This window comes from Arvicola amphibius, chromosome 10, assembly GCF_903992535.2.
Source record: "Arvicola amphibius chromosome 10, mArvAmp1.2, whole genome shotgun sequence".
Taxonomy (NCBI): Eukaryota; Metazoa; Chordata; class Mammalia; order Rodentia; family Cricetidae; genus Arvicola; species Arvicola amphibius.
This window is the reverse complement of record NC_052056.1, coordinates 101,574,704-101,595,551: the sequence shown is the minus strand read 5'-3', so window position 1 is coordinate 101,595,551 and position 20,848 is coordinate 101,574,704. Positions and strand designations below refer to the sequence as shown.

The 20,848-nt window shown below is 46.2% G+C and overlaps 1 protein-coding gene across 2 annotated transcripts in view; it reads left to right on the top strand.

Moving 5' to 3' along the window:
• The first annotated feature begins 13,236 nt into the window (after nucleotides 1–13,236).
• Nucleotides 13,237–20,848, top strand: part of Rnf216 (ring finger protein 216) — a 118,195-nt gene continuing 110,583 nt past the window's right edge. For both annotated transcript variants that reach the window (XM_038345971.1, XM_038345970.1), the window contains exon 1: nucleotides 13,237–13,412. The gene's annotated coding sequence lies outside the window, so the exon portion shown is untranslated. The remainder of the gene's footprint in view (nucleotides 13,413–20,848) is intronic.

Here is a 20,848-nt window from a genome sequence, read left to right as displayed (position 1 = left end):
CAGAGCTCTGCCAGCCTCTGCCTTTCGAGTGCTGGGTTTAAAGGCATGTACTACTACGGCCCAGCTACTCTCTCTCTCTCTCTCTCTCTGTGTCTCTCTCTCCCTGTTTCTGTCTCTCTCTGTGTGTGCTGTATATATGTATGTATGTATGTATGTATGTATGTATGTATCTATGTATGTATGTGCGTACACATGTGTCAGCCAGAGGTTAACTTCTATTATCTTCCTCCACTGTTCCCCACCTTACATTTTGAGACAGAGTCTCTCACTGAACCTGGAGCTCATTGTTTTGGCTAGACTGTCTGGGAGCCCCTTATCTCTACCCTGACCAGGACTGGGGAATACAGGCACACACATCTATGCCTGGCTCTTAATGGGTGCTAGGAACTGAACTCATGCTTGCACAGTAAATGCTCTATCCACTGAACCACCTTCCCAGCCCCCACTTTGCCAATTCTCCAACTAATTTAAATGTGTAACCTGATTAGCAGAAACGGAGGAGCTAAAACACTTTTTTCCCCCTGAGTAATGGAGGAAAAGCAAGCTTGACAGGGATGAATGTGGAAATGTTAGTATTAGAGACCATGAAGCAAGAACTCCTCGTTCATTTCTCCTTCACACAAATGAGGTCACATCCTCCACAGCTATTAAGGCTGCCTGGCAAGGTAATGCCCGTCCTTTCCATCAGCTCTAATTATGTATTATAAAAGGAAAATATTTTCTCTGCAGTCACAACACTAATGTGTGGCCTGGAAGCGGGTTGCTTGTTTCTTTGTGCGTTTACTTACTTATTTTGAGACAGGGTCTCACTATGTATCCTGGGCTAACGTGGAACTTGCTATATAGACCAGGCTTGTTTGGACCATGATCCAGCAGGACTTCCCATCTGTGGACTGGTTAGGTAAAATTCATGGAAATCACCACCTTGTCCCAACCAGAACACACTGGAAACTTCGTGACTCAGCTAAGACCCATCAGAGCCCTCAGGCCATACTGATGACCTCCAACCAGGAGAGACGCACAGGAAGTTGCCAAGCAGGACTCACCTAAGCAGAACCCTCTCTGGGAACTGGCCACAGGCAGGAACACCATTTCAGTGGTGAAAGTGGCTGGTGTGAGCACTACTCCAGCTAACCAGCTGTTGGCCTCAGGACTGTCTTCGCGCGGTGGAATCTCTGGGCACTGGAACCGGGTCCAAGGGTGGTGAGATGCTTTAGAGGGGGCAGGGGGAAGAGCCCTCCTGTCTCTGCAGGTGGAAAGGAAGTTAACCGACCAGAGCACCTGTTCTTGAAGCACCCAGCTCTTAGGAGGACTAAGCTGAAGGGGCCTGATCTGCTGGGCTTTGATCTGGATCCTCATAAACCTGGAAGGGGGCACACAAACCTGTTGTCATACACCCCCCTGTCCCACCCCCTTTACTTCCAAACTATCCTCCTCCTCTGTGACGGTTAATCTTGGTTATCAACTTGGTGGGATGTGGAATCTGATCAGAGACAGGCCTCTGGGAGGGGCGATATGGTATTTGGAAGAAGAAGTAACTAAGAGGGGAAGCCCCTCCTCCTGAGTGGACGGAAGCTTCCAGTGCAGTCAAGATATGAAGAGATCAGAGGACAGAGCCCTGCCGTTTGCCTACTTGCCTTCACTTCCTGCTGGTGAGTGCATCCACCCCACTCTGGCTGCTGCTACCACCATTGTCCCTAGCTGACATTGGGACACAACTTTTGTTTTCTAATAAGGACCAACAACTCTCCGGAATCCTCCAGGCCTTCAGTTCCAATCAGGACTGTGGAGGCAGCTAGCCTGGTGGACTGAGCATTCCCAGCCTCTCCAGCGCGCAGTCAGCAGTTGTTGGACTAGCCAGCCTGAATTAAATAAACCCATCTAATAAGTCCTTGGGTCGCTACGTTCATTCACGACATTCATTCTGTATGTTCTGTTCCTCTGGAGAACACGGACTAATTCACTGATGCAAGCGGGTGAAAAGTAAGAGACTCCTTGTCAGAGTGTCATCAGTGTCCAAGGCTCAGAGCACAGGCCTTAAGCTGAAATCCTCGGAAGCTTTGAACAGGGGATAAAGAGAAGTAAGAAGGCCCCCTGCTCCCTCCCCCTACTTTCAGCCACCCCTCCCTTCCTCCCTCCCTCTCTCCCTCCCTCCCACCCTCCCTAGCCTGCAATGGGTAAGGAACTCAGTGTGGTGGCATGGGCCATTAATTTCAGCAACAACAGCAGCAGGGCTTGGGAGGCAGAGGCAGGTGGACCTCTGTGGGTTTGAGGCCAACCTGGTCTACATAATGAATGAGGCTAGCCAAGGATACATGGTAAGACCCTGCCTCAAACAAAAAATAAAATAGCCAGCAATCATGGGGACCTTGGGGGAGGGTTGAAGAGGGGAGGGGAGAGGCAGGGAGGGGAACAGAGAAAAATGTAGAGCTCAATAAATATCAAGAAAAAAAAAGAAAATAAGAAAGGAAAAAAATAGCCAGCAATCTCTGGCAGTCTCAGCCCACCTTGTGAGGGAAGTCCATGTGGATGATGCTTAGCAATGAGAGAGGCAACTGATACAATGTGTTTGTGGTTGTTGCTGATGTCTGAGTCTTCCTCTCTCACCAAGGACTAAAGAAGCCCAACAGTGCTTAGCTTCCAAGACAGGTTACAATCAGTATGGTATGGCTGTAGACTGGGTGTGTTAGTTTAAAGGAGAATAAATGGCCCCAGAAGACTCATATTTTGAATTCTTGGTCCCTAGTTGGTAGAACTGCTTGGGAAGGAGTAGGAGGTGTGGTCTTGTTAGAGGAGGTGTGCTTTGAGGTGTCAAAAGACTCCCACTATTTCCGATATGTTCTCTACTTCCTGCTTGTAGATCAAGATGTGAGATCTTAACTGCTGTCCCAGCTGCCTGTTGCCAAGTTTTTCTCCATATCACAGACTCAAGCCCCATGAAAGCATAAACTCAATTAAACTATCCTTTTTATAAGTTCGAGTGGTGGCGCACGCCTTTAATCCCAGTACATGAGAGGCAGAGGCAGGCGGATCTCTGTGGGTTCAGGGTCAGCCTGGTCTACAGAATGAGTTCAGGACATCCAGGGCTACAGAAAGAATCAGTATCTCAAAAAACAAACAAGCAAACAAGAAGTTACCTTAGTCACGATATCTTTATCGCATTAAAAGGGAAACGACTAACACACTGGGTGTCTCTCCATGTGGCTCCTTACCGTCCAGTGGGCTCTTCCTGGCCTTTAAATTTTGTTTTAAATTTGTGTGTCTGGGCTGGGCAGTGGTGGAGCATGCCTTTAATCCCAGCACTCAGGAGGCAGAGGCAGGTGGATCTCTGTGAGTTTGAGGCCAGCCTGGTCTACAAGAGCTAGCTCCAGGACAGGCTCCAAAACTACAGAGAAACTCTGTCTCAAAAAAAAATTGTGTGTCTGTGCATAATGTATGCATGCATGTGAGTACTGGTGCATTTGTGTGTATACATGCATGTGGAGGTCAGAGGTTAATGGCAAGAGTCTTTCTCAACTATTTGCCATCTTTTATTTCCTTCAATTTTCTTACTACATTTTGTGTGTGTGTGTGTGTGTGTGTGTGTGTGTGTGTGCGTGCGTGTGTGTGTGTGCGTGCCATGGCAAACTTGTAAGATCAAAGAAGTTGATTCTCTTTTTTATCCTTGTTGGTCTCAGGGATCAAACCCAAGTCATGAGGTTTAGAGACAGTCACCTTGATTCCACTGAACCATCTCAGTAGCCCATACCTCATCTTTTGAAACAATGTCTCTCGCTGGATCCAGTGCCCAACGTCAGATTGGCTGAACAGTGAGCTCCAGGGATTCTCCCATCACTGCCCTTCTTCTCCCCACCCCCCATGATAAGGTTACAGACCACACCTGGGTCTTTTTACATGGGTGTTGGGGATCAAACTTGGGTCTTCATGTGTCTTCGTGCTTATGTGGCAGGCACTTTACTAGTGGATCCACGTGGTAGTTTGAATGTAATTGACCCCCATAATCTCATAGGGAGTGGCACTATTAGGAGGTGTGGCTGTGTTGGGAATGGATATGGCCTTGGTGGAGGAAGTGTGTCACTGTGGGGGCAGGCTTTGAAGTTTCCTAGGCTCAGGATACCGCCCAGTGACTCAGTCGACTTCCTGTGTGGCCCGCTTCTCAAGATGTAGCGAGCAACACGTCTGCCTGCCCACTGCTATGCTCCCCATCATGATGATAATGGACTAAAACTGGAAGCGAGCCACCCCTTCCTTTATAAGAGCTGTCATGGTCACAGTGTCTCTTCCCAGCAATAAAAACCTTAACTAAGGCAATCCCCTTTCCCAGACCTATAAACCTGGCTTTTTTGACATAGAACCCAAAAGACAAAGTTGCCTTCACTTCTTGGGGCCTAGCCTTGGAAGGAGCATCAATATCCCTTCCATTGCCTTCTGCTGGCCCAGGCTAATCAGTCACAAGGCAAGCCCAGGTTCAAACAGAGGGAAGTTGACTCTGTCATTAGTGGAAGTGCAGCAAAAGTCACACTGTAAACTGCAAAGTCATGGGGAGGAATGGCTCACAGGGGCAGGGACTTCTTACAACAATCATCATTTGTCCCTCTTTGAACAGCTGATTCCACTCTGAGGAGACAGCCCACCGAACTTCTGCTCCCGGGGAGCGCCGACAAGTGCAGCTTACACCAGGATGAACAATGTCCTCTATTCCCAGTTAACTGAAACAGAAAATAAATGGAAATAAATTCTTTTGCAATTTTATTTTTTCCCTTCATGAAATGGAAGCGGTAATCCTGAGAGATGGCTCAGAGTACAGCTACTTGCTGCCAAGCCTGATGACCTGGGTTTGATCCCCAAGACCCACATGGTAAGAGAGTTCCAGGACAGCCAGTGTTGAGAAACCCTGTCACAAAAACAAAAAAACAAAATTTTTAAATTTAAGCTGGGCGGTGGTGGCGCACGCCTTTAATCCTAGCACTCGGGAGGCAGAGGCAGGCGGATCGCTGTGAGTTAGAGGCCAGCCTGGTCTATAAGAGCTAGTTCCAGGACAGGCTCCAAAACTACAGAGAAACCCTGTCTTGAAAAAACAAAACAAAATTTAAATTTAGTGAAAAGTAGCAGTTTGGAAACTTAGTACCTCTGTGAACTCTCAATTTTTTAAAATTTTATTTTATGTGGAATGGGTGTTTGACCTGCATGTAAATCTATGCACCACATGTGTACTTGATGCCCATGGAGGCCAGGAGAGGACTGCGGACCTCCTAGAACTGGATTTACAGACAGCTGTTAGCCACAGTGTGCATGCTGGAGAAATCTGGTTCCTCTGGAAGAGCAGCAGGCGGTCCTAACTGCAGAGCCATCTCTCGGGCCCCACTCTTCGTTTTTGAGAACTCAAACGTCCTCAGCAGCAGGTTGTAGGGCGAGCCTCAATCGGAGCGGAAAATGAAGACCTCTGGGTTGATCCCTGGTCTTCACCCATGGGCGCATGTGTTGCCCACAAACAGAAATAACTAAGTGAAAAACAGAAGTCACGTCATTGTGTACAGATAGGAGTGGTCGAAAGGAGCTTGCTGGGATAACAAAACCAGAAGATCTCTTTCAGCTTAATCTCCCTGAAGTTTAGGAACAGAGACCACATAGATGGAGTCTAACAGAAGCCGGTCCCAGGGCTGGCAAGATGGCTCAGGGGGTAAAGGCTGAGAAACCTAAGTTTGATCCCTGGACACACAGGCAGGATGGATGAACCAACTTCTGCAAGCTGTCTTCTCTCTCCCTCTTTCCCTTTCTCCCTCTCTCTTTCTCCCCCATCTCTCTCTCTCTCTCTCTCTCTCTCTCTCTCTCTCTCTCTCTCTCTCTCTCTCTCTCTCTCACACACACACACACACACACCACACACACATTAAATAACTAATTAAATAGCTAAAAACTGGTCATTTAAAAATATTTTTAAAAATTGAACCCAGGGGGGCTGGAGAAATGGCTCAGCAGTTAAGAGCACTGCCTGCTCTTCCAAAGGTCCTGAGTTCAATTCCCAGCAACCACATGGTGGCTCACAACCATCTGTAATGAGGTCTGGTGCCCTCTTCTGGCCTGAGGCACACACACTGACAGAATATTGTATACATAATAAATAAATAAATATTTTCAAAAAAAAAAAGAAAAAAATTGAACCCAGGTCCTATTAGCTCTTACTACTTAGGAACTCTACGGTGTTTGGGGAGCTCTGACCAGGAACAAAACAAGAATACTTATTTTATACTGTATGACATAATCACAGGGACTGCATTGAAATGTTGACAGATTTCACAAGATATCAGCAAGTCACATCTGTTGCCACCCCGCCATTTTAGTTAGCATGGGAAGTGGTCAGGCTCACAGGGTGGATGGAAAGCTCAGACTCCTCCTCTCCAGAAGGCACAGACAGTATCATCGGAAGCAAATACAGCTGTTCTACTAGAAGCCATGGTGTCCATTATTCAGTGATAAGAAAAAAAATCTCTGAAGTACACTCACGATGGAATTAACATTATTAATTATCATAGTCACTTTTATTTCTCCTAGAACCATTTGCCTTGGAGAAGGAAATCCATTCCTCCCACAACTCAGAGGATTACTGCAGAAATCCTTTCCTCCAGAAACCTTTGGGTTTTATGACTACTTCCTGTCCTCGTTTTGGTTCTACGACTGTGATAAAACACCCTGATGAAGAGCAACCCAGCTGGGGAAAGGATTACTGTCACTCCCATGTCCAGGTTACAGTGCATCAGAGCAGGGAAGTCAAGGTGGTGGAAACTTATACACAGTCATGGACTGGAGAGATGGCCAAGTGGTTAAGAGCACTGACTACCTTCTTGAGGACCTGAATTCCATTCCCAGGACCCATATTAAGTGGTTCACAATGGCCTGTAACTCTAGTTCCAGGGGATCCAGTGCTCTCTTCTGGATTTGCCAAGTACATGTACTCATGTGTGTAGTCACATGAAGGCATATAAGTTTTTGAAAAGTCATGTCACATCTAGTCAAGAGCAGAGAGAGGCAAATGCATACATGCAGAGTGCTCGATTTCCTTCTTATTTATTTTGAATGCATATGCATGTGTGTCTCTGGCAGTGTCTTTGGAAGCCAGAAGGAGCTAGAGGTATAGGTAGTTGTGGGTCACTAGACATGGGTGCTGGAAATGGAACTCGGGTCCTCTATAAGAGCATTGAGCTGGGCAATACTGGTGCACACCTTTAATCCCAGCACTCGGGAGGCAGAAGCAGGTGGATCTCTGTGAGTTTGAGGTCAGCCTGGTCTACAAAGTGAGTTCCAGGACAGCCAGGGCTACACAGAGAAACCCTGTCTCAGAGAGAGAGAGAGAGAGAGAGAGAGAGAGAGAGAGAGAGAGAGAGAGAGAGAGAGAGAGATCTGTCCAGTCCCTCCCTCTTTTCTCTTTTCTCTTTCCCTTCCTTCCTTCCTTCCTTCCTTCCTTCCTTCCTTCCTTCCTTCCTTCCTTCCTTTCGAGACAGGGTTTCTCTGTGTAGCCCTGGATGCCTTTCGAGTAGAGATTAAAGGCATGCGCCACCACTGCCTGGCCCTTCTTTTTTTATACAGTCCAGGACCTAAACACAGGTAGTGGTACTGCCCACAGTGGGCTAGGTCTTTTCCCATCAATTATGCTATCAAGGCATGCCTACAGGCCAACCTGATCTTGATAATTCCTCATTAAGATTCATACATGTATATAGTGAATCTTATACATTCCTTGCCTTATTACCTCTTCAACCCTCCCTCTGAAAGACCCCCAGTGTGGGGAAGACTCTCACTCAAGTCTTGGGATAACACGACTCCTCCAGTAACTCACGAGAGACTGTCCTTGCTGCAATCACACGAGGTTTAATAAGATGAGACAGGAACCAGTGCACTGGGGCTAAGACTCGTAACCCACGCAGGGGAAGAGTTCGACCCCAAGTGACCAAGGGAAGGGGTTTTAAGGGAAGAAACCACAGCACAGTGATCCGAGGAGGTAGGGAGGGTGTCACAGAAAATTCCGAGAATACCAGTGATGATCACAAGGGGGCAACTCTCTGCCTCTAAAATCACTCTCAAGGTCATAATCAGCTAGTTCCTAAAACCCAGTATTCCAAAAATACCAATGATAATCACAAGGGGGAAACTCCCCGTTTCTCAAGATTATTCTCAAGATTACAATCTAACTTTATCTTCAGCTAGTTCCTGAAACACAGTCACTGAACCTGCTAATCCTAGATTTCTGATTCTTGTCTTTCTGCTTAGATTTTTGGCTATTTTCTTCCTGCGGGGTGGGGGGCGGCTGGATTTATCCAGGGCTTTCTTTGGGGAGACCTGGATTTATCCAGGTCTTTCACCTCTTCCTCCCTTTGAAACCTTTTTTCTTCCCAATAAATCTCCTTTTTACCTTCATATTGTTTTTAAAAATGTGTGACCCACTGAGTTTAATTAGGGTCACTTGCATGACCGTAGATAGGAGGTTATTTACAGGAGCATCGTTAACTTACCAGTGGCCACACCACTGACCAAAATCATGCCCTTTCCCCCGGGCACCATTAACTGAGACACAGCCTCCTGAAAAAGCTGAGAGCTTTTGGAATTTATTGGTTCGGCTAGGCTGGCTGGCCAGTGTGTTTCAGAAACCTGCTGGTCCGTACCTTGCTGGTGCTGGAGCTGCTGGTGTCATTGCCCAGACTTTACTGGGTGCTGAGAAACTGAACTCGGTCCTCATGCTTGCAAAGTCGATACTTTACAGGCTGCGCCAACTCCCCACCCCCTGAGCTCAGTCCTGATAGCATGATAGTTTTGTGAGTTTGCAAATTTGTTATAACTGATAGAAAGTACGCTTAATCTGGGTGTTGTATTCTGTATATAAATTATACCTCAATAACATCAATTTTCTTTTTTCATAATAATGGACCAGAATGACAGAAAATTACCGCTTTTGAAAACAGATCCAGTTGGGTCTAGTTTTCTTTGTGACAAGACACACAGAGCCTCCGTCTACATTAAGCTGATGACAATGGACATAGCTCTTGGGAGCAGATAGACGGGACACACGTCGGGAGTAGTGGCAGCCCTGCATTACTAAGACTAGTCTTACAGGTCGAATGAAAATTAACTAAGTACAACCAGAGAAAGGCAATCAGGGAGTCTGTGAAGCTGGGGGTACGGATCGATGGATCGATGGAAGGATGGATGGATGGAAATGTGTTCAATATATTCAATCCTCCATCTCAGCACACAGTGTGTCATGGAGAACAGCCCCGAGAAGGGGTCGACAGCTAGCACAAGGGCACAATTCTGGAGAGCGAACCCATCAGGCCCCACGTCTTTTGCTGTTGTTTGGACTGTAAACATTCCCTAACGGTCCCTGTGTTAAAGATTTGGTCCTCAGGGTGGGACTACTCGGGTGTAGTATTAATTATTAATATGACACAGCAACTTACGACAAGAACAGCTTTAAAGATTTACTTTTATTTACGTGTGTGTGTGTGTGTGTGTGTGTGTGTGTGAATATCCACACGTTCGTGCAGGTGCCCATGGAGGCCACAAGAGGATGTCAGATCCCCCAAGAACAGGAGATACAGTTGAGTCATCTGACATCAGTCCTGGGAACCAAACCCGGGTCCTCTGCAAGAGCAGTGCACACTCTTAGCTGCTGAGTCATCGCTCTAGCCCCAGGAAGAGTCTAATTTACAGGTTGAGGGTACAGTCCGGGATGGGAGCAGGGGAGCTGGAGTGTGAGGTCACTTTGCATCCACAGTCAGTGAGCAAAGAGTTAAACACAGGTGCTCCACTGGTGGTCTGCTATTAGTGCAGTCTGCACGGGTTCCCACCCCCCCCCCCCCCCCCCCCCCCCCCCGCCATGTTAGCAGAGGCTAGCCTAATCCAGACAACACCAGGCACGCCCAGAGACTTGTCTCCCAGGTCATTAGAGACCATCAAGCTGCCAATGCACGTAAATGTCAAAGAGGAGAAGGAGCCTTTAGGAGGTGGAGCCTAGTCAGAGGCCTGTAGGTCATTGAGGGCATGCCCTGAAGGAGGTTGTTGTAAGGACTTCACCCTTTCCCCCTCCCCCACCGCTTTACTTTTTGGCGGGAGTGGGGGTGGGGGGTGGGGGAGGAAGCAATTTGCTCCATCATGTGCTCCCCACTATTGTCATTTGGATCACCAATCAGAGGGTATGATTGGCCTGATGTTGGGCTGGAACCTGGAAAACTGAAAGTTCGTATTAACCTTTTCTCTTTGTAAACAGATTCTCTCAGGTGTTTTGTCATAGAATAAAAAACTGAATAACATACCTTTGGGGGTTTTGTTTGCTTGCTATGTGGGCTTTGTTTGATCTGTTGGTTGGTTGGATTTTTTTTCAGACAGTCTCACTCTGTAGCCATCACTGGCCTAGAACTCCCAGTGAAACAAGCTAGTCTTTTAGCTTGTGGTACTCCTCTTAACTTCTGTTCCCGAGAGCTGAATTTACAGGTATGTTGTTAAATCTCTTCCTAGATTGAAATGATTTCTATTCTACAGAGAAGCTCCTTAAACAGGTGGTAAACAACTCAAAAGAGCTTCAGGAAATCCCCCAAACTGATCAGATTCACTAGGTTCCCTCCTTGCCAGAGTAGGCACTAAAAGCTGGTCACCCTCAAAAGAGCAGAGCCGAGCTGCAGAACAGACTCTCACGAGCAGAGCTCCAATAAAAACTTGAGACCAGACCAGCTTCCTGGAAGAAGCCACAACCAACTAAGCTCCCTGGAAGAGGTTTAAACCAGCCGTGGCGCCTGGAGGGGACAAGCTCCACCCTGTTGAGCTGCCCGCAGGCTGTGTAGTGTGCCCCAGATCCCCAGCGTTTTTTGAGTTGGAAAAGCAGAAACCAGTGGCGCTCCCTGTAAGAGTTCTAAATCACCAAGACACCTTAAAAGGACACACTCCAGCCTGTTGAGATGCCTGCAGGATGTGGAGTGTGTCCAGATCCCCAGCTTTTGTGAGCTGTCACTCATGCTGGGGTGGACTTTGGTGATGCAGCTGTCTTTGAATCCTTTCTGCTCTGTAAATAACTTCTTACCCATATCCCTGGAAGTAACACCAGCTCATGGGTTCCCTGTCTGGTTGGTGTGAGTAGATTTCTGTGCTGCATTTCTCTAGAAAAAGTTTCGTCTCAGAACGTAGGTGCCACTGCACTCCCCCAGGTTGTTCCCAAACCTCACCCCAAGTCGTGGCGGTATGTACCTATAATTCTAGGAATTCCAGCAGCCAGCCTGAGCTACAGAGCTGGACCCTGTAACAATAACAATAATAATGCAGCAACTGAGTCCTAGATGCAGGGCCATAGGCTCTGTCACCCCCGCTCCTTGTGTCTCTGCTCTCTGGCCTTCTTTTCTGGTATGGTCTGCCTTTGCTCCCTAAAAGTTCATGTCCTGAAACATACTCCTTGCTTCTGTGTGTTATTGGTATTTGGAAATGGAGCTTTTGAGATTAGATGAGGTCATGTGGGTGGGGCTCTCACAATGACATCAGTGGCTTTATAAACAGGAAGAGACTCGCAAGCTAGCACACATACTCTTTTTGTTTGTTTGTTGTTGTTTGGTTTTTTGAGACAGGGTTTCTCTTTGGCTTTGGAGCCTGTCCTGGAACTAGCTCTTGTAGACCAGGCTGGCCTCGAACTCACAGAGATCTGCCTGCCTCTGCCTCCCGAGTGCTGGGATTAAAGATGTAGCACACATACTCTTTTTGACAATGCAATGCTTTCTACTATTTTGTTATTCAGTAAGGAGTTTCTCTCCTGATCCACAGTACCTTCTGGCCTTTGGACTTCTCAGCAAGATCACAAGTTTAAGGTTAGTCTAAGCTCTGTAGTGAGCGCAAGGCCAGCCTAAATAACCTAGTATGCTCTTACCTCAAAATTTAAATAAAAGTAAAAGAGAGGGAAGAAAATGTAATTCAGTGATTGGCAGCTTACCTAGCATATATGGGATCTGGGGTTCAATCTCAGCAACACACACATACATATACGCACTAAGAAAACTCAAAACAGAACTATAGAAATGGCTCAAAGGTTGAGAATGCTTGCGATTCTCCCAGAGGACCATAGTTCCAGCATGCCTAAGTCACGACTCAGAATAGCTCTAGGGGATCTGACGGCCTTTTCTAGACTCTGAAGTCATCTGCCCTTTATGTCAAGCACGCAGGCACGCATGCGTGCATTCAAATTTAAAAACAAATTAAAACATACCCAAATCAAACAAAACACAGTAACTTAAGTTTTTTGCTTTTTTTTTCCATGAAGAAACTTTTTTTTTTTTTTAACACAGGGTTTCTCTATATAAACTTGGTTGTCCTGGAACTCTTTATAGACCAGGCTGTCCTTGAACTTGCAGAGATCCTCCTGCCTCTGCCTCCCTAGTGCTGGGATTAAAGGCATGTGTTACCACTCTGCTGTGAAATAAAATTTAATTTTTTTGTCTATTTTTAAAAATTTTATGTGTGGGGCTGGAGAGATGGCTCAGAGGTTAAGAGCATTGACTGCTCTTCCAGAGGTCCTGAGTTCAATTCCCAGCAACCACATGGTGGCTCACAACCATCTATAATGAGATCTGGTGCCCTCTTCTGGCATGCAAGCATACGGGGAAGGAATGTTGTATACATAATAAATAAATAAATCTTTAAAAAAATTTATGTGTATGGGTGTTTTGCCTGCATGTTTATCTGTGTACCACTTGTGTGCCCAGTGCCCACAGAGGCTAGGAGAGGTTGTCAGATCTTCTGAAACTGAAGTTACAAACTGTTTTGAGCTGCAAGGCAGGTGCTAGAATTTAAATCCGGGTCAGGGCTCTTAACCATTGAACCAGCTCTCCAGCCTTTATTTAACAAACGTTGAATAGAATTTATGAATGTTTTATTCTTGACCAGATACCCTTGGGGGAGGGTTATTTTACCCGTCTCACCTGGTACAAAGAAAAACCTCACGAGGGGACAGATAAGAGGTCAATCATTTGATTCCATGGTCAGCTGCCTACACCCCCCCACCACCAACTTTAAGAGGAGACAATGACCCTGGGGTTCAGCAGTTCTTTGTCCTCCTGCCGCAAGGGGGAGTCAAGGCTTTGCCGCTGTGGAGCTCAGATGAAGGCCCGCTAGGCAGCCATCTCTATGGTCTGGCTCTCCAGGCCCCTCCTCTCCGGCCCTCCGCGTGCCTCTATGGTTCTTCCTGTCATTAGTCGGGAGGGGGCGCTGCGCGCAGGCGCGAGGTGGACGCCGTGGCGAGGCCGGAAGGAACGCAGTAGCGGCCTCGGCGGCAACGGCGGCGGCAGCTGGAGCAGCGCTGAAGCTTTTCGAGCGGCTGCTTCAGGTGACTTGAGACTGAACTCCGGGCGCCGGTCTGCGCTCGCGGAGCTGGGCTAGCTGCGTGGCAGGTACGTGACGGACGCGCGCGCGCGGGCTCCTCGGGCCGCGGGTCGAGTGAGGCGAGTGGCCTCCCGCCAGGGCGCCACTGGGGTGGGGGCGGGGGCTGAGGGGGGGGACTCGCTCGCGAGCCCCGGGGGTCTGGGGGGGACCGCGCAGGGGGTGTCGGGAGGGGAGCGGCGGAGACGGCCGCGGGCCAGCCGGTTCTCGTCCCGCCACTTGAGGAAGTTTCTCTGGCCGGCCTGCTGCCCCGGGGGCGACGAGCCGCCGAGAGAAACGGTTCGCTGGCGGCTCTGGCTTTGGCCGCGCTTCGCACCGCGGCCTGGAGTAGCGGAAGAGGCGACGGACTGTTGACTTTGAACTCCAGCCGGGGCTTGTTCGGGCCCCTCGGAGTGTTGAGCTGACAAGCCTGTCATCCCAGCCAGCGCTCCGGAGTAAGGGGACACACAGCCCGTGCAAACGGAGCCCTGGTGCTCTCGTGGCGCGTGGCACGCTGGGTGAGCGGCGAGACCCACGCTCGAGTGGACGAGGCGGCCCCTTGTGGCTCAACCCGTGATTCCCAAACTCCCTGCCTGTCTAAAGGGTTCAGTGACCTGGGACCCTCTCCTGCGTTGCTGTTTCCCCGTTGGGGTTTGCTTGCTTTCTTTTAAGAGTCTCACTGCATAGCCGAGGTTGTCCCGGAACCTGAGAAGTAGATGAGGTTGGCCCCTGGAACTCGTAGGAATTCACATACTTGGGAGTGATGGGGCTTAAGGTCTAGGCCTAGGAAAGCTGCGGCTGCTTGCTATTTTAGCATATGAAGAGAAAGGGCTTGTGCCTGCCCTCCTTAGGAGGAAGGGACCTACAATATTTTGTTTTCAAAACAGGGTTTCTCTCTGTGTAGCCAGGTTGGCCTTGAACTCAGAAATTAAAGGCGAGGGCTACCGTGCCCGCAAGGAACCTTTTCTTTATGACCTCATCACAGTTTAGTTAGTTTATCCGAACTAAGAAATAAACAAGCTTTGCATTCTGTTTGAGTCCAGATTGACAGTGCCTAGGGTGTAGAAAAGGGTGGTGAAGTTCATGAAGTGCCTGAGGATCTTGAGCCTAGATTTTTTGTTGTTGTTGTTTTTCGAGACAGGGTTTCCCTGTAGTTTCTAGAGCCTGTCCTAGAACTAGCTCTTGTAGACCAGGCTGGCCTCGAACTCAGAGATCTGCGTGCCTCTGCCTCCCAAGTGCTGGGATTAAAGGCGTGTGCCACCACCGCCCGGCTTGAGCCTAGATTTTGAACAAATCCTTGAGCCTGTTGCATTAGGGACTTGAGATTTTTAATTTTATTTATTTATTTTTTTTTGAGACAGGGTTTTTCTGTAGCTTTGGAGCCTGTCCTGGAATTAGCTCTTGTAGACCAGTCTGGCCTCAGAACTCACAGAGATCCGCCCTACTCTGCTGGGATTAAAGGTGTTTACGCCAGTGCCTGGCGGGGCATTTGAGATTTTTATCAAAAATGGACAAGAACAGCTAATAAGAAGACCTTGAAGAGAAATCTAATAAAATGGCGGCTCATGGAGATTGAAAGTTTTTAAATCAGCCAGGCGGTATTTAGTGCTCGCCTTTAATCCCAAATGTTTGGGAGGCAGAGGCAGGCGGATCTCTGAGTTCAAGGCCAGCCTAATCTACAAGAGCTAGTTCCAGGACCAAAACTACAGAGAAACCCTGTCTCAGGGAGTTAAAAAAAAAAAAAAAATGGTTTGTGAGACTGTTTACTAAATACAGTGTGAAGTACTACCTTTTATGATTACTATATTCTAGGCTTTGTCATATTCCAGACATAATGAATTATTATATTGTCATCACTCTTGTCAAAACAGGGTTTCTCTGTGTAGCCCTGGCTGTCCTGTAATTCACTCTGTAGATCAGACTGGCCTGGAACTCACAAAGATCTATCTGCCTGCCTCTGCCTCCTGAGTGCTGGGCTTAAAGGCGTGTGCCCCCACACTGGGCTCAAAAACTTTAATTTTTAAAAACATTTATTTAGCATGTATATGGGCACTTAAGTACACTTTATGGTCAGGGTACAGTTTTTGGAAATGAGTTCTCTTCCATCATATGGGTTTCAGGCGTCCAACTCAGGCTTTCAGGTTTAGCAGCAAGCGCCCTTAACCTGTTGTGCTGACTCAACAGCCTTATCTGTACAAAACTGATGCTAAGTGTGATGTACGTACAACTCTTAAGCATTTTTCTTATTCTTAGCCCTATCAATTGAGGTAAATGCTCCAGTAGCATGCTTGCGCTCTTGCTTTCTCTGTCTCTCTGTCAGTCACTCTCTCTCTCTCTCTCTCTCTCTCTCTCTCTCTCTCTCTCTCTCTCTCTCTCTCTCTCTCTCTCTCTGTGTGTGTGTGTGTGTGTGTGTGTAAGTAAAGGGAGGTGCTGAAAAATGAAACAAATGTAGTAAGGTTCAGAGCTGAGTCTGAAACTCATTTGGTTGTACAGTTCTTGCCTCTAATTGATTATCCTGCTGTACCTTGTTAATGCTATTCAAAACGTGGTTTTAGACCAGCTTCTTGGTGCCTGGCTGTTGTTCTTGTCCCCAGGCCTTAGAAGTATTGAGTAAGACATGGTCTTGTGCATTTGGAATTTAAGTTCCAGTAGAAGAGGTAACATTAAGTATAGTTTCTTAAATAGTTGAAGTTACTGTGTAGTAGTTGAGAAATTGAGGAATGTTTTTTGAATGAACGGGTCAGGGACACTTACAGGTTAGTCAGGAAAGGTTTTTCTCTGAGGGAGTAGAGAATTGAGGGATGAACATAGGTAACTTGGCCAAAGAGGCAGTCTCACAAAGGGAATTCAGCCTGAGAAAGTAAGTTTGGTAAGATCAAGGAACCAAGTCATTGTTGCTAGAGAATGGGAAAAAACTATCAGGTGACACTACTTGGATCAGCAAATGCTTGATGAAACCTGTCTTGTATACTGTGGTAAGGACTTGGGTTCTGTCATAGTGACACTTGTAATTTAAAAAGCAGCCAGGTGCTTTTTAATCCCAGCAGAGGCTGGTGTGGTCTCCATAGCATGTTGCAGGTCAACCAAGGCTACTTAGTGAGACACAGTCTGGAAAACAAACAAAAACAACCCCCAGCGCTAAATAGGTCAAAGTGTGGAGCCTAGAAGGCAGAACTTGAACTAAAACCAAGATGCAATGTGTTATAAGCTCCTAGACAATTTTCAAGGACTAGGGCTGTATGGGACTTAGCACCTGCCAGGCCCTGGGTTCAATTCCTTGTACGGTGCCCCATCACCAGAAACAGATTGAAGATGTGAGTGACGGTGTGTTTACTTAACTGCTCCCATTTCAGAATCAATTTTCTAACAGTTGAGAAAAAAATCTTAACATTTTATGTTAACTTTTTCTAAAACAGTTTCTTGTCATACAGCCTGATCTCAAACTCACTATGTAACTCAGGATGATCTTGAACTACTACTATCCATTCTGCCTTTTCCAAGTGCTGGAATCGTCTACACCAGCATTCCAGGATGATGTGGTACTCATTGAACTCGGCTTCTTGGCTACCAGGAAGACCTGTCCTTGTATTAAAATTGTCAGCTAACACTGAGGCTTGAAAGAATGACTCAGCTATTAAAGAGCAGTTGCTGTTCTTGTAGAGGCTCTGGGTTTGGTTTCCAGCACCCATGTGGTGGCTCATAAACACCTGTAACTCCAGTTTCAGTGCCTCCTTTTGGCCTCTGTAGGTACTGGACACACACATAATGCACATACATATATTCAGACAAACATTTGTGTGCACAAATTAAAATAAAGCTATTTAAAAATGTTTAGCTAACCAACCTGAGGATTGTGAATTTAATTTTTGGTGTGAGTTTTAGTGTAGAAAAACACTGATAATAGGACTTTCAGATTTTTATTATCTGCACACTTATATTTGTATACGTGGATATTATACCTTACATTTTATTTTGTCTATATATTAAAATTAACATACTAAATTTTCTTATTCTGAACTCATCTTGTTTGTTCTTAATAGTCCTGCCATTCTCAACCTGATATAATCTAGGTCAATTTAGACTCTTTTCTTTTTCTTGCCTCAGCCAATTATATTCAGAATTCCACCTAATCTAATTCTGTACTCAGTATCTGTGTCCCCTCCCCTTATATACTATTATCTCTAGTTCAGGCTTCTTAGGCTCTTGTTTACTGGGTTTCCTGGCACAAAATGTCCCTGCGTTGCCCATTGCAGCAAAGCTGATCTTCCTAATATGAAGCTCTCATTGTTCTGTTTCCCACTGGCTGGAAAACATAATTTGAACTTCGGTTCAGCATCCTATCAATATCACAAACTACCTCCAAACATACTGGCAATATAATCATTTAATCTTTTGGTAGGAGTAAAAGAGAGAGGGAGAAGGAGCGTGTGTGTTTTGAGAGGAGAGGAGAGGAGCTAGTGTGTGTTTCTTGAGTCTGGGTCTTGATATGCAGACCAGGCTGAAGTTCCCAGCTTTTTTACAGTCTGGTGATAGAAGAGGACTCACCTGGTGCATGTTGTCAGCCAAGATGGCCATGGTTTTTTTACTCACAAGCCTTGTCAGAGATCAGAGACTGCTAGAAGTCTTGGGTTTTGTTGTCTGTAGTGCCAGAGGTTTCCATGTGACTCCAGCTGACCATGCAGACTTAGCCTCCCAGAGCTGCGGACCAAAGCATCTGTGTGCTCTTAAAGGCTAAGATGGATTATGGCACAGCACTTGGTGTCTAAAGTGGCTGGCCTTGCTAATAGTTCCTGTCTACCTGTCCTCTCCTGCTTAGGATAATTTCTGTGTGTATGTGTGCACATGTACATTGTGTGCTTGGATGTGCAGGGGTGTATGTGTGTAGACTAGAAATCAGCTTCCTCAGGAGCTGTCCAACTTATTCTTTCACTGGCCAGGAACATGTCAAATGGGCTATACCGTCTAGCTAGTGGGCCCTACAGATCTACCTCCCCAGCACTGGAATTACAAGTTTGGGCCACCATACCTGGACTTCTGTCTTGACACTGAGGATCACAACTGTGTTCTTGTGCTTTCATGGTAAACACATTACTAGCTGTTTGTCTCCCCAGTCTCAAGTGATATATTTATTGCGTGACTATCACATATAATGTACTTGACTTTCTTTGGCTCTTCCAAGTTTCCTTTATTTAGGGGGAGGGGTTGAAATTTTTTTTGTTGTTTTATTGCTATTTATTGAGCTCTACATTTTTCTCTGCTCCTCCCTGCCTCTCCCCTCTCCACTTCAATCCTCCCCCAAGGTACCCATGCTTCCAATTTACTCAGGAGATCTTGTCTTTTTCTACTTTCTACTTCCCATGTAGAGTAGATCTGTGTAAGTCTCTCTTAGTGTCCGCATTGTTGTCTAAGTTCTCTGGGATTGTGGTTTGTAGGCTGGCTTTCTTTGCTTTATGTTTAAAAACCACCTATGAGTAAGTACATGTGATAATTGTCTGGGTTACCTCACTCAAAATAATGTTTTCTAGCTCCATCCATTTTCCTGCAAAATTCAAGCTGATGTTATTTTTTCTGCTGTGTAGTACTCCATTGTGTAAATGTACCACATTTTCCTTACCCATTCTTTGGTCAAGGGGCATTTAGGTTGTTTCCAGGTTCTGGCTATGACAAACAATGCTGCTATGAACATAGTTGAGCACATGTCCTTGTGGCACGATTGAGCGTCCTTTGGATATATACCCAAAAGTGATATTACTGGGTCTTGAGGAAGGTTGCCTCCTAATTTTCTGAGAAATCACCACACTGACATTCAAAGGGGTTGTACCAGCTTGCATTCCCACCAGCAATGTAGGAGTGTTCCCTTTTCCCCAAAACCTCTCCAGCATAAGTTGTCATCAGTGTTTTTGATCTTGGCCATTCTTACAGGTGTAAAATGGAATTTCAGAGTTGTTTTGTTTTGCATTTCTCTGATGGCTAAGGATGTTGAACATTTCCTTAAGTGTCTTTCAGTCATTTTAGATTCCTCTGTTGAGAGTTCTCTGTTTAGGTCTGTAATCCATTTTTTGTTGGATTATATGATCTTTTGGTGTCCAATTTCTTGAGTTCTTTGTATATTTTGTAGATCAGACCTGTGTCTGATGTGGGGCTGGTGAAGATCTTTTCCCATTCTGTAGGCTGTCGTTTTGTCTTGTTGACCATGTCCTTTGCTTTACAGAAAGCTTTTCAGTTTCAGGAGGTTCCATTTATTGTTTCTCTCAGTGTCTGTGCTGCTTTAGGAAGTGGTTCCCTGTGCCAATACGTTCAAGTGTATTTCCCACTTTCTTCTATAAGGTTTAGTGTGGCTGGCTTTATATTGAGGTCTTTGATTCATTTGGACTTGAGTTTTGTGCATGGTGATAGATATGGGTCTGTTTTCATTCTTCTACATGTTGATATCCAGTTATGCCAGCACCACTTGTTAAATATGCTTTCTTTTTCTCGTTTGATATTTTTTTGCTTCTTTATCAAAGATCAAGTGTTCGAAGATGTGTGGATTGATATCCAGGTCTTCTATTCGGTTCCATTGGTCTTTTTTTTTTTTTTTTAATGTATATGTACTGGGCAGTGGTAGTGCCCACCTTTAATCCCAGCACTCAGGAGGCAGAGTCAGCTGGATCTCTGAGTTCAAGGCCAAACTTGCCTTCAGTGTGAGTTTCAGGACAGGCTCCAAAGCTACACAGAAAAACCCTGTCTCAAAAAGGGGGGAGTAAAAAAATGTATGTGGGGGCAGTGTGTTACTAGCATGTATACCTGTGCACTGTTTGCATGCAGTGCCTACAGAAGCCAGGAAGAGGATATTGGATCCCAGGGAACTACAATTATAGGTGGCTCTTAGCCACTACATTGAGATCTGGGAATTAAACCTCTCTGGTCCTGGAAGATCATTCAGGGCCCTTTAGTACTTAGCCATCTCTCCAGCTCATATTGCTCTAAGTTCTTTAAAGCAATATTTTCCATGAGGGATTTTCTTGGTATATCTTCCTCATGCATCATAAAATCTTTGTGCCATGTAGCAACACACTAAATATTTGCTAAATTCTTTATTGTTTTTTGATTTTTGGGGGGTGGGGTGGGTGCATGGTTTCTCTGTGTAGCTCTGGCTGTCCTGGAACTCGCTGTGTAGACCAGGCTGACCTCAAACTCAAAGATCCAACTGCCTCCTAGATTGCTGAGGTTACAGCATGTACCACTACCACCCACCTTATGTTCTTAAGTTTATATTGTGGGCCAGTGACATGGCTCTAGTCTGGCCTTGCACTCCCAGAGATCTGCCTACCTCTGCCTCCCGAGTGCTGATTAAGGCCGTGCACTACTATGCTGCCCTTCCTTATTCTTTTCTTAGAATTTATTGTCGAACTTAATCCCCTAGACCTATGATTTCCCAGAGTCTTAGTATTTGTTAGCCTTAAATTACCATTTCCCTATATAGAAT